The following is a 12,492-nucleotide window of genomic DNA, read 5'->3' as shown; positions in this document are numbered from 1 at the left end:
TTGCCTCACAGTTCTGGAGGCTGGAAGTCCCAGATCTCCAGGTTGGTGGGGTTGGTTCCGAGGGCTCTGAGGGGTGATCTGTCCCAGTCCTCCCTCCTTGGCTTGCGATGGCTGTCTCCTCCCTGTGCCTCTCTGTGTCCAAATTTCCTCCTTTTATCAACACAGCAGTCGTATTGAATTAGGGCCCACACTAACGACCTCACTTTAACTTGATTACCTCTGTCAAGACCCTGTCCCCTAACAAGGGCACACCATGAGGTACTGGGGGTTAGACATCAACAGATGGATTTGGGGGGAAGCAATCTGGCCCATAACAGGACTCTTACCAGTCACACCTGGCCTCGTGCCTCCTCCCCCCCCTCCCTGAGGGCAGGAGCAGTGTCCCATCCCCCCTCCAGCCCCAGTGCCCGGCACGGGGTAGGTTCTCAATTTTGTCCCTGATTTCACATGCCTGTCCCCTCTCTTCCTCCTCTTTATTTTGTAACACCCCTTGCTGCTGACAGCGTGGGCTCTGGTGGGGCAGGGTAGAGGGATGCCTGCTGTTGGGGGCCCCCCATGATGGCCTGGACACAGCCTCCCCAACTGCTTTGCCCTCCAGGGAGCCACCATTGTGGGGACGCATGTCCCTCCTCTGCAGAGTGTGCATCAAGCTAATTCTCTGGCTCCATTTCTTAATGTAACCAGTGGTTCCAGGAAACCAGCCATGTGCTCTAATGGGCCCTGTCATTAGAGGCTTGGCAAACGCTCACACTCCAGGGCTCCCCAAAGCCCTGGAGAGCTGGCCAAGGGCTGAGAGGCACCAAGGCCATATTCAAAAGCAGAAGGGCAGGAGGATCATAGTCCAACATTTTTTAAAACCTGCATTTATTTAGTAAATAATGTATGTTAATGCAACATATGCTGTATTATGCAATAATTATGGAAACAACCTGATCCTCCTGTTCTAGGCTTCACTTGTCTTGTGCAGCTGCTAGGAAGGAACACTGCCTCCCCCTGCAGCCAAGGAGTCCTGCTCGAGTTCGCGAAAGGGCAGCAAACGTGGGAGTGCAGCCCCTTGCCACCCTGTCCCCTGCTGGGCTGCCTGCCCACCTCCTCATCCTTCTCTTCTGGGCCAAACCACCCACACCACCATCTGCCACAGACCCTGCTCAGACCCACAAGACCTCTCTGACCGTGCCAGCCTATAGTGACATCTGGACCTGCCAGATCACCTCATCCCTTGTCATCTGGCCCTCAGTGACATACCAGAGGCTTTGCAACTCCACTGCAGCCACATCTGTCTCCTAAGCAGATCGCAGAGTTATCCTTTCTTCCCAGGGCCCCAGAGCAGTGCTAGGGCCGAGCCAGAATTCTTCCGACTTTGGTTGACCGAAACCTTAATGTCAAATAAGATCAGTGTTTGCTGGGGAGGGGGGGGTGGGGGGGTGTATGGGGCAGAGGAAGGTGATTGACTGCAAAGGTGCATGAGAGAATTTTCTGGGGTGTTGGAAACGTTCTACTTCTTGACTGAGGTGATGATTACCTGGTTGCATACATTTTTCTAAACCCTCCAAACTGTACAATCAAAATCTGTGTTTTACTGTATATAAATTATACCTTGATAAAGTTGATTTAAGAAAAAAAACCCTAATGTCATCATAACAAGACATAAAACAGGTTTCCCTCATGTTTTGGCAACTATGAGGTTCTAACCCCATCCTCAGTAGATAGCTGCTCCAACAATCAATTATTGTGACACAGTTGGCCTGTGATACTTGTTAGAATCTGAATTTATCAGATATAGCACACAGCATCAATTCAAGAGAATGCCTTGGTTCCTACAGTATCAGGAAAATTTTTCCTTGACAACAGATTATTAAAATTCACGTAAGACATATTTTATTTGCATAAAATGGCCCAGGACCTGGGGCTCAGCCCCCAGAGCCTAGGTTTGTGTCTGACAGTCCATGTTGTTCTTGACCATGATGTTATTCCACTTCCCTAAGACCCGAGGTATTTCCAGAAGATTGGTAACACCATGTCCTCTTCTTTATTAAGGACAATTGCGCTGGATATGACAATCAAGAAGGAAACACCCCTCCTAACATAAAATGGGTTGTAAGATGATCCTTAACTATGTTTTGGATGACTTTGCGTGAAGTCTTATGATTGCTAGGACCAGCGAAGGATTAATATAGAAACTGCAGTCACTGAGGGGGAACAGTGGCTGGCTTCCAAGGCAGACCTCCCCTCCCACCCCACTGGAATCCCCCAATATGTCACAGAGCCATAGAAACCTCCTTGGAGACCGACAGGCAAACTTAAAGACAGATCAGCCCTAACTTGGAACAATCCCAGAAAAGCATTTCTCAGATTATGTCCTTCTGAACATGATTTGGGAGACATTGTCATATATTCCTTGAAGGAGAATTCAAAGTCAAATGTGTGTAAGAAATACTGGGTCAAAGTTTAAACACATTTCCTTCCTTGAGTACACTTCAGAGCTTTTATGACATTAAGTGAATTATGAAACTCTGAATGTAGTTTCCCATGTTTCTTTTGACTGCAGAAAGTTGTTAGTGGTTGTCGTGGTGTATGTGTGTGTAACACTTTACTGAGGGTAAATTGTTTTGCTAAATGTCAGTTTTTGCCAAATGTCTGTTAACATCTTGAGGGAAACCACAGACAATGTTTGGGAAAATACTGCTACAGCAAGTAGAAGACAGGGTGAAGATTCAGATAAGTTACTATCATAGCCAACCTCCAAGATGGCACCCAATGATTCTCACCTCTTGGTATTTTGAGGCTTGTTCATAAAAGACATTTCAGCTTCTTCCTTGCTCTCCCTTGGATCATGAACTCTGGGGGAAGCTGGCTGCTGTGCCAGGAGAAGCTCAAGCAGCCCCATGGGGGGGGGGGCGGGTGGTCCATGTGTCATGAAGAGCTGAGGTCCTTCCCTACAGCCAGCACTGGGTTGCTGGTCATGAGATGTTTTCCTCAACTAACAGCAAGACCAGTGGTGATTGGCACTAGCATGTGGCTCCCATAATTTCATTTCCATCCACTGGATGTAGGCAGACACCTTCCTTTACCTAACGTCAAAAGTGAGCTTGCATTACATTAATTTAGCAATATAATGAGAATAGCATAATGTTACCTGCAGCCACTATCTGCCTGTCTTGGACTGTAAGCCCCTAGGTGCAGGAGAAGTAAGGCACCTGGAACAGAATTTCTGTTTCACTTGTGTTCATGGAAAAGGCAACAGTGGTGCCCAGGGCACTGTTTGGTCCATCCATCAGCTTTCATCCTGTTCCCTGAGTCAACAAACCAACTCTTAAAATCCTACAAAGAAGAGAATCTCACGATCTCAGCAAGAGATCACATTTGATTAATATTTTAATGTTTGCTTTGCTACAATAAGGTTTTGCTATATGATAGGAGAAATTTTTGAGCTACTTCCTTGAAAAGAAGGGTACAAGGTATAAAATAAGATTTAAAGATTCCACACTAAATAATGGCAATAACACCAATATGGGGCCTCATTTGAATTTTCTGGAAAAATAATAATGATTTTTAAAAAGAGAAGTCATGAATAGATAAATCTGGTCACGAACTCCCAAGTTGAACAAGGGAGGCTACATTTCCCTGAGCCTTGGAACAAGGCTAATAAAATATTGCTTTTGCAGAGAGCCCTTTTCTTGGAAAAAGAGCTCATAAAACTTTATCATACATATATTTGCTCTACTAATGTAATCATTTAATCTCCTCCTGCTTTTCTTTTTATTTTTTTTGAAGGCGTCTTTACTAACATGTGGCAGGAACCCCAGACTAATTGTGTTTACAGACAATGTCAAGCCATCTTCTGGAAAGGCTTGACTTTCTGATGGAATTCAACAGTGAAAAATACCACATGATGATGGAATTCAACAGTGAAAAATACCACATGATTTTTCCCTTTACCAAGAAACATTCCTAGGGTTTACTGGGTTTGTAACCAGCGTCCCTCCGAAGCAATGAGCCTGTCGCATTGATTCCCCTTATCTGTGGCCTCCCCGCTCATGCTCTCGGCACACAGGCTGCCGTGGGAGAGTAAACACCGCCCCAGACCTCACCTTTTCACCTCTTCCTAATCTTCCTTCAGGGGCTCCTAGCAACTGTCCTGCCCCCAAGAACCCAGGTATAAAGGGGGAGGTGTGAACTCAGGCAAAGCAATTAGGTCCTTGGACCAACGTGGACCAAGGAAAGGAAGCTGGGCACCTTCATTCTGGGATCTTCATCAACGAAGTTGAGCTGAACACACTTTTCCAGGCATAATGCAACCTGCCAGCCAGGTGCATCCACCTGCATATGCCCTTTTGTTCTTCCATTTTGCCCAGAGATGTGAGAAGCCAAGCACCCCCATCTTCTAGTGGAGTATTGGGGTTTACAAAGAGGAAAGGGTGGCAGGGGTGAGAGAGGGAGGGAGGAAGTCTCACAATGTTGCTTGTTTCTCCTCTTGTGACATGACAGGTACAATAGGAAGGGTCAAACCTAGGTGCTTTCTGTTTTTAAGGCAACACTCTGAAGCCTGGACCAACAACAGGTGGCAGATGTCCTCAAGCTAACAGATTTTTCTCTAACTCCACAGTGGGCCTTTGGCTGAGCTCCCCCGTCATGTTTAACACGGCTGTCTTACTCTTGTTCCCACCTCGCTGAGGGTGACCATGCCACCAGTGACCTCTGTCGTACCCCAGTGCCTTCAGGTATGTAAATAAGGAGCTTTTCCTTCCAAACCGGACAGATAAGATGTACTACACTTGCACATCACAAAGCACGTATGTGCAGCAGAGTCTCAGTTATGCAGGAAGGTGAGATTCCAGAAATATATTTTTTTAAAAAAGTGTGTAAGTATGAGAAGGGTCACCAGATAATATCAGCTTTTACAGATTGGAGCTACTCGGAGGGAGTCTATAAAATGCTCTTCACAGAGACTCAAAAGGAGTATTGATTTTTTTGGAGCAGAAGGGGTCAAAATTACATGCCTTGCACAACGGCAGCCACCGCTCCGCCACTCTGGACCTTTCTAACAAAGAACAAAGTCAGGAAAAGGCAGAAAGATAGAGCTGGAAAGGGAACAAAGAGGAAGGCATTGTCCGGTCCTGGCAAACCTTCCCCTGGACACAGCACTGAGGCGACATGATGCTCTTCAGCACAACTGGAACCTGGTTTCATGTGGTGGCTGCTGCAATTGACAGCCACCTCCAGGGACCTGCTTTGTGTCTGCAGGAAGGCGGTGGGAAAGGTCACCACAGGGCAGGCTGTGGCCCGATGGCACTGGCAGCCAAAGATTTCCCAGGTTGATTCACCTGCTCCTGCAAGTACATAGAATTCCCAGAAGGTACCAGACATTTTCATAGTCCAGACTGATTGTGCTGAAATCAGCACTGCAGGGTCCAGATGGCACGGCACGCCTCCTGTTGTCAGAGTATGCCTGCTTGCTGCTGCTTTCTGCTCTGAAAGGACAGGCAAATGGAAGGGAGGAAGGGGTTGTTTATGTGCTCTTGCAAAAGATGACCCAGCACCAATGGGAGTGGTCCCTGGCCCAAAGGGGTACAAGAAGGTGCCCTTAGGAGGGGAGTAGGACTTATAATCGGTGGTTATTTTTCTGGTGGCTGCAGCCAGGAAGATATCAGAATGCATAAACAAGCAAAGCTCTGGGGGTTAGCAACAGAGCAGACAGCAAACAGTGACATCTTACTCCTTGCTACTTCCTGGAAGCGGGGAGATCCTATTCCTTAGGTCTCCCTCCCTTCCAGGTTCTGTCCCGTTGCCACCTAGACCCAATTCACCCACAAAGGGTCTAAGCATTGAGATGAGTGTGAGGCTCTGAGAAGGCTGCTCTAGAGAGCCCCGCAGGGCATCCTACCTGCCACCCAAGTTTGAATTGATGTTCCCAGGCCTGGGTGGAGATTATGGGGACTGGAGGAGAAGGCATGATGTAGTGGAGAATGGGAAGGGTGAGGGGAGGATGAGAAAGACAGGCCCACATTGCTTATGTTCCCATGGTGTGATCCTGCCTCTGGAACACGTGACCTCACACATCCAGGCTCCAGCTGATCCCACAAACAGCCTTGAGGAGGTGGAGCTCAGACCAACGGTTCCCTCCAGGACTGCCCCACCGTGTGGCAACTTGAAGCCTCCCCTCCCTCTCACAGATGCCGCAGAGCAGGGCTGGGCCATTAGGAAGGCAGAAGGAGCCCTCAACTCAAGGAGCCAGCCAAGCTCCTTCCCATCCCAGGGCTGTGTGAGTGGAGAGATTCTCCCTAGCCTGGACATTAAGGAAAATGGTAACACACTCATGACAACAAATCAGTTCAAAGATGGAGGAAGATTCAGGTTAAAGGTGAGACTTTTAAGAAGCTTCTATACAACAATAAATTCTGTTCATCAGAGTTTCTCAACTTTGTAAAATTTCACCAGTCAAATCCCCTTCCTAAGACCCTGTCTTTCTCTCTCCTCCCACTTCCCTAATCATCCCTTTAGGCTCAAGCATGAACTTGAACTAAAATATTTATAAAGAGGTACTATTAGCAAAGTTTATTAATTAAGGTTATATTTACACTTCTGTTATCAACCAATAGTAGTCTTCCACTAACTAAGTTCTCCTTCTTTTGCCACTAGTCGTCACTGCCGATCGCTGAAAGATTAAGGGCTTCCTTAATCTTGGAGTTGCCCCAGGTTGTTTGGGTCTGGCATTGGTGCCCACACTCAGCTCAGTGTTTTCTAACAACCTGACTCTCGGGAGGGCTCAAGATTCACCTTGGGTAATAAATGGTTTCTATCACAGCAGCACCACAGACGGAATCCTAAGAAAAGATTTCACTAATGGCCCTGCTGGTTTACAGGGATTAGCCTAATCTTTCCCACCAGCAATTCTCTCTCCTCTGTCTCCTGCAGATTCTCCCAGGCAGCCCACCACCCTCCTGAGCAAACAGTGGCTACAGGAAGGAAGGAAGCCTAGAGAGACTCGTTTAAGTTTGAAAATTGAACATAGAGAAGATGTTTATCCTGCAAATGTCTTCTGTGCAAAAGATGGGAAATGGGGCTTTGCCCTTTTTTGGAACTCCAAAGCCTCACTCTGGGTATATCCACTTAACAATGGAGTGAGGCTCCTGTATAAGAGAAGAGGACTTCTCAACGCCATGGAGCTGGGGCAAGAGCCCAGCTTGGACTTGTCAACCCTGCAGGCCTGTTTTCACCACACTGCGTGTTCTTACAAAATGGAAGCTGGCCACAGAGCGTGCGACCCCTCAGACACCAGCAGAACCTTAAACCAAGACCTCACTTATCTCAGCAAGGAGAAGCTTAGGAGTAGTAGGGAAAAGCTACACTGGATCCTAGGACAGTAAATGCTCTAAAAAGGTGCGTATGTTCATGAACATTTTCTCTCCAGCCTTGACTCATCCAATGATCCATTTTATAAATGAAGAAACTAAGGTTTAGAGAAGTTAAAAGATTTGCCCGAGGTCACCCAGCTAATTATCTGACTGAAATAAAGATCTTAGGACCCCACCCCCAGGCCAGTGTTCTCTGCCACACTGTCCTCCCACGTCCCATGGTTCCATTTCATAGCATGCATTTATTTCTGCTTCTTACCACCTTGAGAAAAGATGTATGCAGATTGTTTAAAGAAAAGTGGGGGGGGGGGTGACCCAGTAGTTCCACTTCTAGGATGTTACCCTGCTGTATTCTCACATATGTGATACAATATGTGTATGAGATTATACTTTGCAGCCTTTTTTTTTTTTGCAACAATTAATGATTGGAAACAACCTAAATGTTCAACAATAGGGGATTATTGATATAAGTTGTGGTATATCCATGCAGTAGACTACTACACAGTTATTAAAAAGATTGAAGCAAGGATATAATGAAGTGTATGTACTGATAGGAAAAACCTAAAAGATACAATGTGAAGCAAGATACACAACAGTGTGTGTGATGTGCTTCCAATTTTGCAATGTGTGTGTGTGTGCGTGTGTGTGTGTTTGCCTTATATAGAATCCATTCTAGGACTATTCTGGGAATATCTAGGACACTGGAAACAGCAGTTGCCTTTAGGGTATTGTTTGAAATGTAGTCAGTACTCAATGAATACTTAATATTGGAATGACAAAGTCCACCCTAGCTAACACTGGCTTTCTACCAAGCAGGAACCAGAAGTCTATGTATCCAATTATTCTCATTCCCTAACGTTGACCCCAGGGCCCAAGGGAAGATTCTCAGACTTTATGGAGTGAATGTCCATGTGTAGCAAACATCTTTGCTAACTGATGCATCCAACTGGGTTATACCAAAGCAACAGGAAGCTCAGCTTCTGGAGCTGGAGCACTTATCATAGTCCATAATGCCAGGAGGAGAAACTCACCAGCCACATTTGCATCCCACAGGAATACTTAAAATGTTTCCTAGACACCATCTAATGGGAAGTAATATTCTCTTCAGTAAAAAGAAATACAGGAAAAGATCCCAGTAGCAAGACAGACTCCCTTCTCAAAAAATCACAGGAAAGAGCCAAAATCAGAAAGATTTTTTTAATTTATAAATTTTTATCAAAGAAATATACGCCTTCATGCTGGTGAGATCATTCCCTTTGGGGACCATACATGGACATTCCAGCATCTAGGCTCACCATCCCCACCACAGCCTGCTGGCTCTGAACTTGCCTTCCTACGGACTCCTTTCTTTTCTCCAAAATGACAACTAGGTAAGAAATGAATGAATGAACTACACTAATGGGTGAATACAAGGTAATAACCTGATGGTTTATATTTTCCAAGAGTTGAATGTTTTATTAGGAGAAAACATATAATAAAGACCTTACACCAAAACGAATAGTAGCCAATAAAAAAAATAATAAGAGTAGCCAATACTTACATGGCACTTGCCAGTTTCCAAGCACAATTCTAGGCACTTAACCAAAACTAACCCATTTGATCTTCCCGACAACCCAAAGAGGTCAGTAATACCGTGCACAGTATCACAAGCAACTGTCCTCACTCTACAGATGAGGAGACTGAAGTTAATTAGGTTTCCACAGGGCCACGTTGAATAAGTGGCGGAGCCAGAACTCGAGCCCAGAGGGTCTGGCTCTGAAATCAGAGCTTTGACCACACTGCTGGAGATCAGAGGGAGGCTTGGAGGGCTGAGATAAGCTAATAAAGAGACAGCTTATATTCCTGATGGCATAGTGGTCAGAGCTGACATGGACTCCCTCCTACTCCAAACACATAGAAGCATTGGATAACACATAACTATAAATTTATAGCCAAGCTGGAAAAAAAAAAAAAAAAAGGCAAGCTCCCCAGGTGTCAGAGACATGACATAAAAAGAATACCAAATGGGGCCAAAGGTGCCTTAGAGAGCAGGGGGATCTTCGTCCTGGACTTTGGCCGCCATGGCTGGCACAGAACAACTCACGAGGCCTGCAGCCCCCATTTGCTTGATAGAAGGAGTGGACCTGAGACCTGGCTTCTACCCAGGCCTTTGCAAAGCTGCCTCCTCCATGGTGGCTAGGAAAAGTGCTTGGGGTGCCAGCGGAAAAACTGTCTCCACATGTCTTCACTCCCAAGTCTGAACTTCCCATAGAGGTGAAGTCCAAATGTAAACCACCCATGTGGTGGCCAACTCCAAGCTAAGGTATTTATACAAACTATTCACAAAACAGTGGGCCCCAGTGCTCACAGCAGAGGCTAATGCAAAACCTCTTTGTCTATAAATGTCCACCACCCAGGACAAAGGGACACCTATAGGAAAAACAACCACCACTGAGAAGTCAAAAGCCTAAAATGATATGAGGACAGGATCTACCCCAGGGGGACAGCAGACAGCATTCCCGGTGCTCCTATTCCCAGCTCTTTCTTCAGCACGCTCCTGTTGTATGTTTTCCATTTGTCTTCCTCACCCGCACGTAGCTCAGTGCTGGGGTCCTGTTTGTCACTGCTCTATCCTCAAGGCCCAGAACAGTGGCAGGTGCATACTAGGCATCCAGTAAATATTGATTGCACATTGATAAAAAACAGTCATACATATTGTTTATGGTGATGTCATAGGTAACGTATGAAACCTGGGTAATATCTGGAGAGAGGCTCCCTCTGGGAGGAGACAGAAGGCAAAGATGGGGTTAGCGGGTGATGACACTTCCAGCTCTTTCTATAAAGGTTTATTTCTTTAAATACTGATCGGAAGCTTTATGGCAAAATATTGACATTTGTTATATCTGGGCGGTGCGTGCAAGGGAGTCTTATTCTCTGTGCTTTTCTGTGTGTTTGGAGTATTTAATAATTTAAAAAACAATAAAGGAAGGAGGGTATTTGCAGAAGGAAGGAGCCTCTGATCCCACCACGGGGCCTGGAGGCTGCCCTGATCCCGTGTCTGCATTCAGACCCGGCCCTGATTAAGTCCAGCAGCCCCAGGGACGGGGTGCCCGTTTGCATTCAGGCCTTTTGATTGCAGAGGTGCATAGCAAGGGCGGACAAGTCTGAATGGCGGCTTCAGCGGAAACGTCGGGCTGCGCCTCACGTGCGACTGGGGAGGAGGGAGGTTGTGTCCCCTCCTACTTCGGGATGTATAAAAACCACCCCTCACAGAGCTCCCTGCAAAACCGCAGGAGTCCGGTTAAAGACACCAGCTACCAACGCACCTTGCAACCAGCTAGGGATTCAGTCCGGAGTGGAGCCGGGCCCTGGATCCCGCCCCGGGGACCCCCGAGGAGGGCGGGGAAAGCGCACCCCCTGCCGGGCGCCTCCCAGGGGCCGGGGTTGCCCGAGTTGCCGGAGTCGCCTGGGACTGCGACGTGCTTGCCAAGTGACCTGAGCTCAGGCCCACACAGCTGCCCTCCGGCTCTTCCAGAAGTGCTGGGAGCGGAGGGCTGGGGGTGCGGTGCGTCCCCCCTCCCCGTGAGCTGGGGTGGGGGCCGGGGTGGGCGGAGGCCCAGGACCCTCGTGGGGTCTGGCTCCACTCTGCACCGCAAGCAGCGCAGCCGCAGCCGGCGGGAAGCGGGGAGCCGACGCCCCTTCTCTCTGGCCATTCCCTCCTCCCCTCCTCAAACTGGGCCACAAGAAATATGGAGCCCATCCGCTCAGGTGATCTCTCGGGGCCTTAATGGTGCTGGTTTTCACCTTGCAAACGATCGCAGGCCCGCTGGTTGAGCGAGCCAAGTAAACCTTTGCTGTGTGCTTACGTCACTTAAGCACCTGGCCCAGGAGATGCACCTAGCTCTGCCCAGTAGAGATCCAAAACTCAGGCCACAAATTGTGAGCCACATATGTCATTTTTAATTTTTCTAGTAGCGGCATTAACAAACGTATAAAGAAACAAGTAAAATTAATTTTTTCATTAATAGACTTTTTAAAAAATCAGTTTTTGGATTACAGAAAAATTGGCAGGAAGTGCAGGATTCCTATATGCCACCCCCCCCACACACACACTTCCCCGTTAGTATCTTGTATCAGTGTGGTATATTCATTACAACTGATGCTACATTGTTATATTTGTTACAACTGATGCTATATTGTTGTATTTGTTGCAACTGAGGATACATTGTTATATTCGTTACAACTGATGATACATTGTTGTATTTGTTACAACCGATGATACATTGTTATATTTGTTACAACTGAGGATACATTGTTATATTCGCTACAACTGATGATACATTGTTGTATTTGTTACAACTGATGATACATTGTTATATTTGTTGCAACTGAGGATACATTGTTATATTCGTTACAACTGATGATACATTGTTGTATTTGTTACAACTGATGATACATTGTTATATTTGTTACAACTGAGGATACATTGGTATATTTGTTGCACCTGATGATACATTGTTATATTTGTTATAACTGATATTGATACACTGTTGTTAACTAAACCCCATAGTTTACATTAGGTTTCACTCTTTGTGTTGTACACTTCTATAGGTTTTGACAAATGGATAAATGACGTGTATTACCACTGCAGTATTATACAGAATAGTTTAGCTTCCCAAAAAATCTCCGCCCTTCCTCCCCTCCTCCACCCTCTGGCAACCACTGATCTTTTACTCCATAGTTTTGCCTTTTCCAGAATGTTGAATAATCAGACTCTTACAGCAGGTAGCTTTTTCAGATTGGCTTCTTTTACTTAGCAATATGCATTTAAGGTTCCTCCATGTCTTTTCATGGCTTGATAGCTCATTTCTTTTTATCACTGAATAATATTCTATTGTATGAATGCACCCAAGTTTTTTATCCATTCACCTACTGAAGGACATCTTGGCTGTGAAATTAATTTTAATAATATATTTTATTTCACTCAATATATTCATAATATCACTTCAACATTCAATCAATATTTAAAAATTTTTAAGACATTTTACATTATTTAACACTAAGTCTCTTAAAATCCAGTGTGTATTTTATATTGCTAGCACATCTCAACTTGGTTTGCCACATTTCAAGTACTCAATAGCCTCAGGTGGCTACTGTA

The sequence above is a fragment of the Lemur catta genome, chromosome 16, assembly GCF_020740605.2.
Source record: "Lemur catta isolate mLemCat1 chromosome 16, mLemCat1.pri, whole genome shotgun sequence".
Taxonomy (NCBI): domain Eukaryota; kingdom Metazoa; phylum Chordata; class Mammalia; order Primates; family Lemuridae; genus Lemur; species Lemur catta.
Note: the sequence above shows the minus strand (reverse complement) of the source record.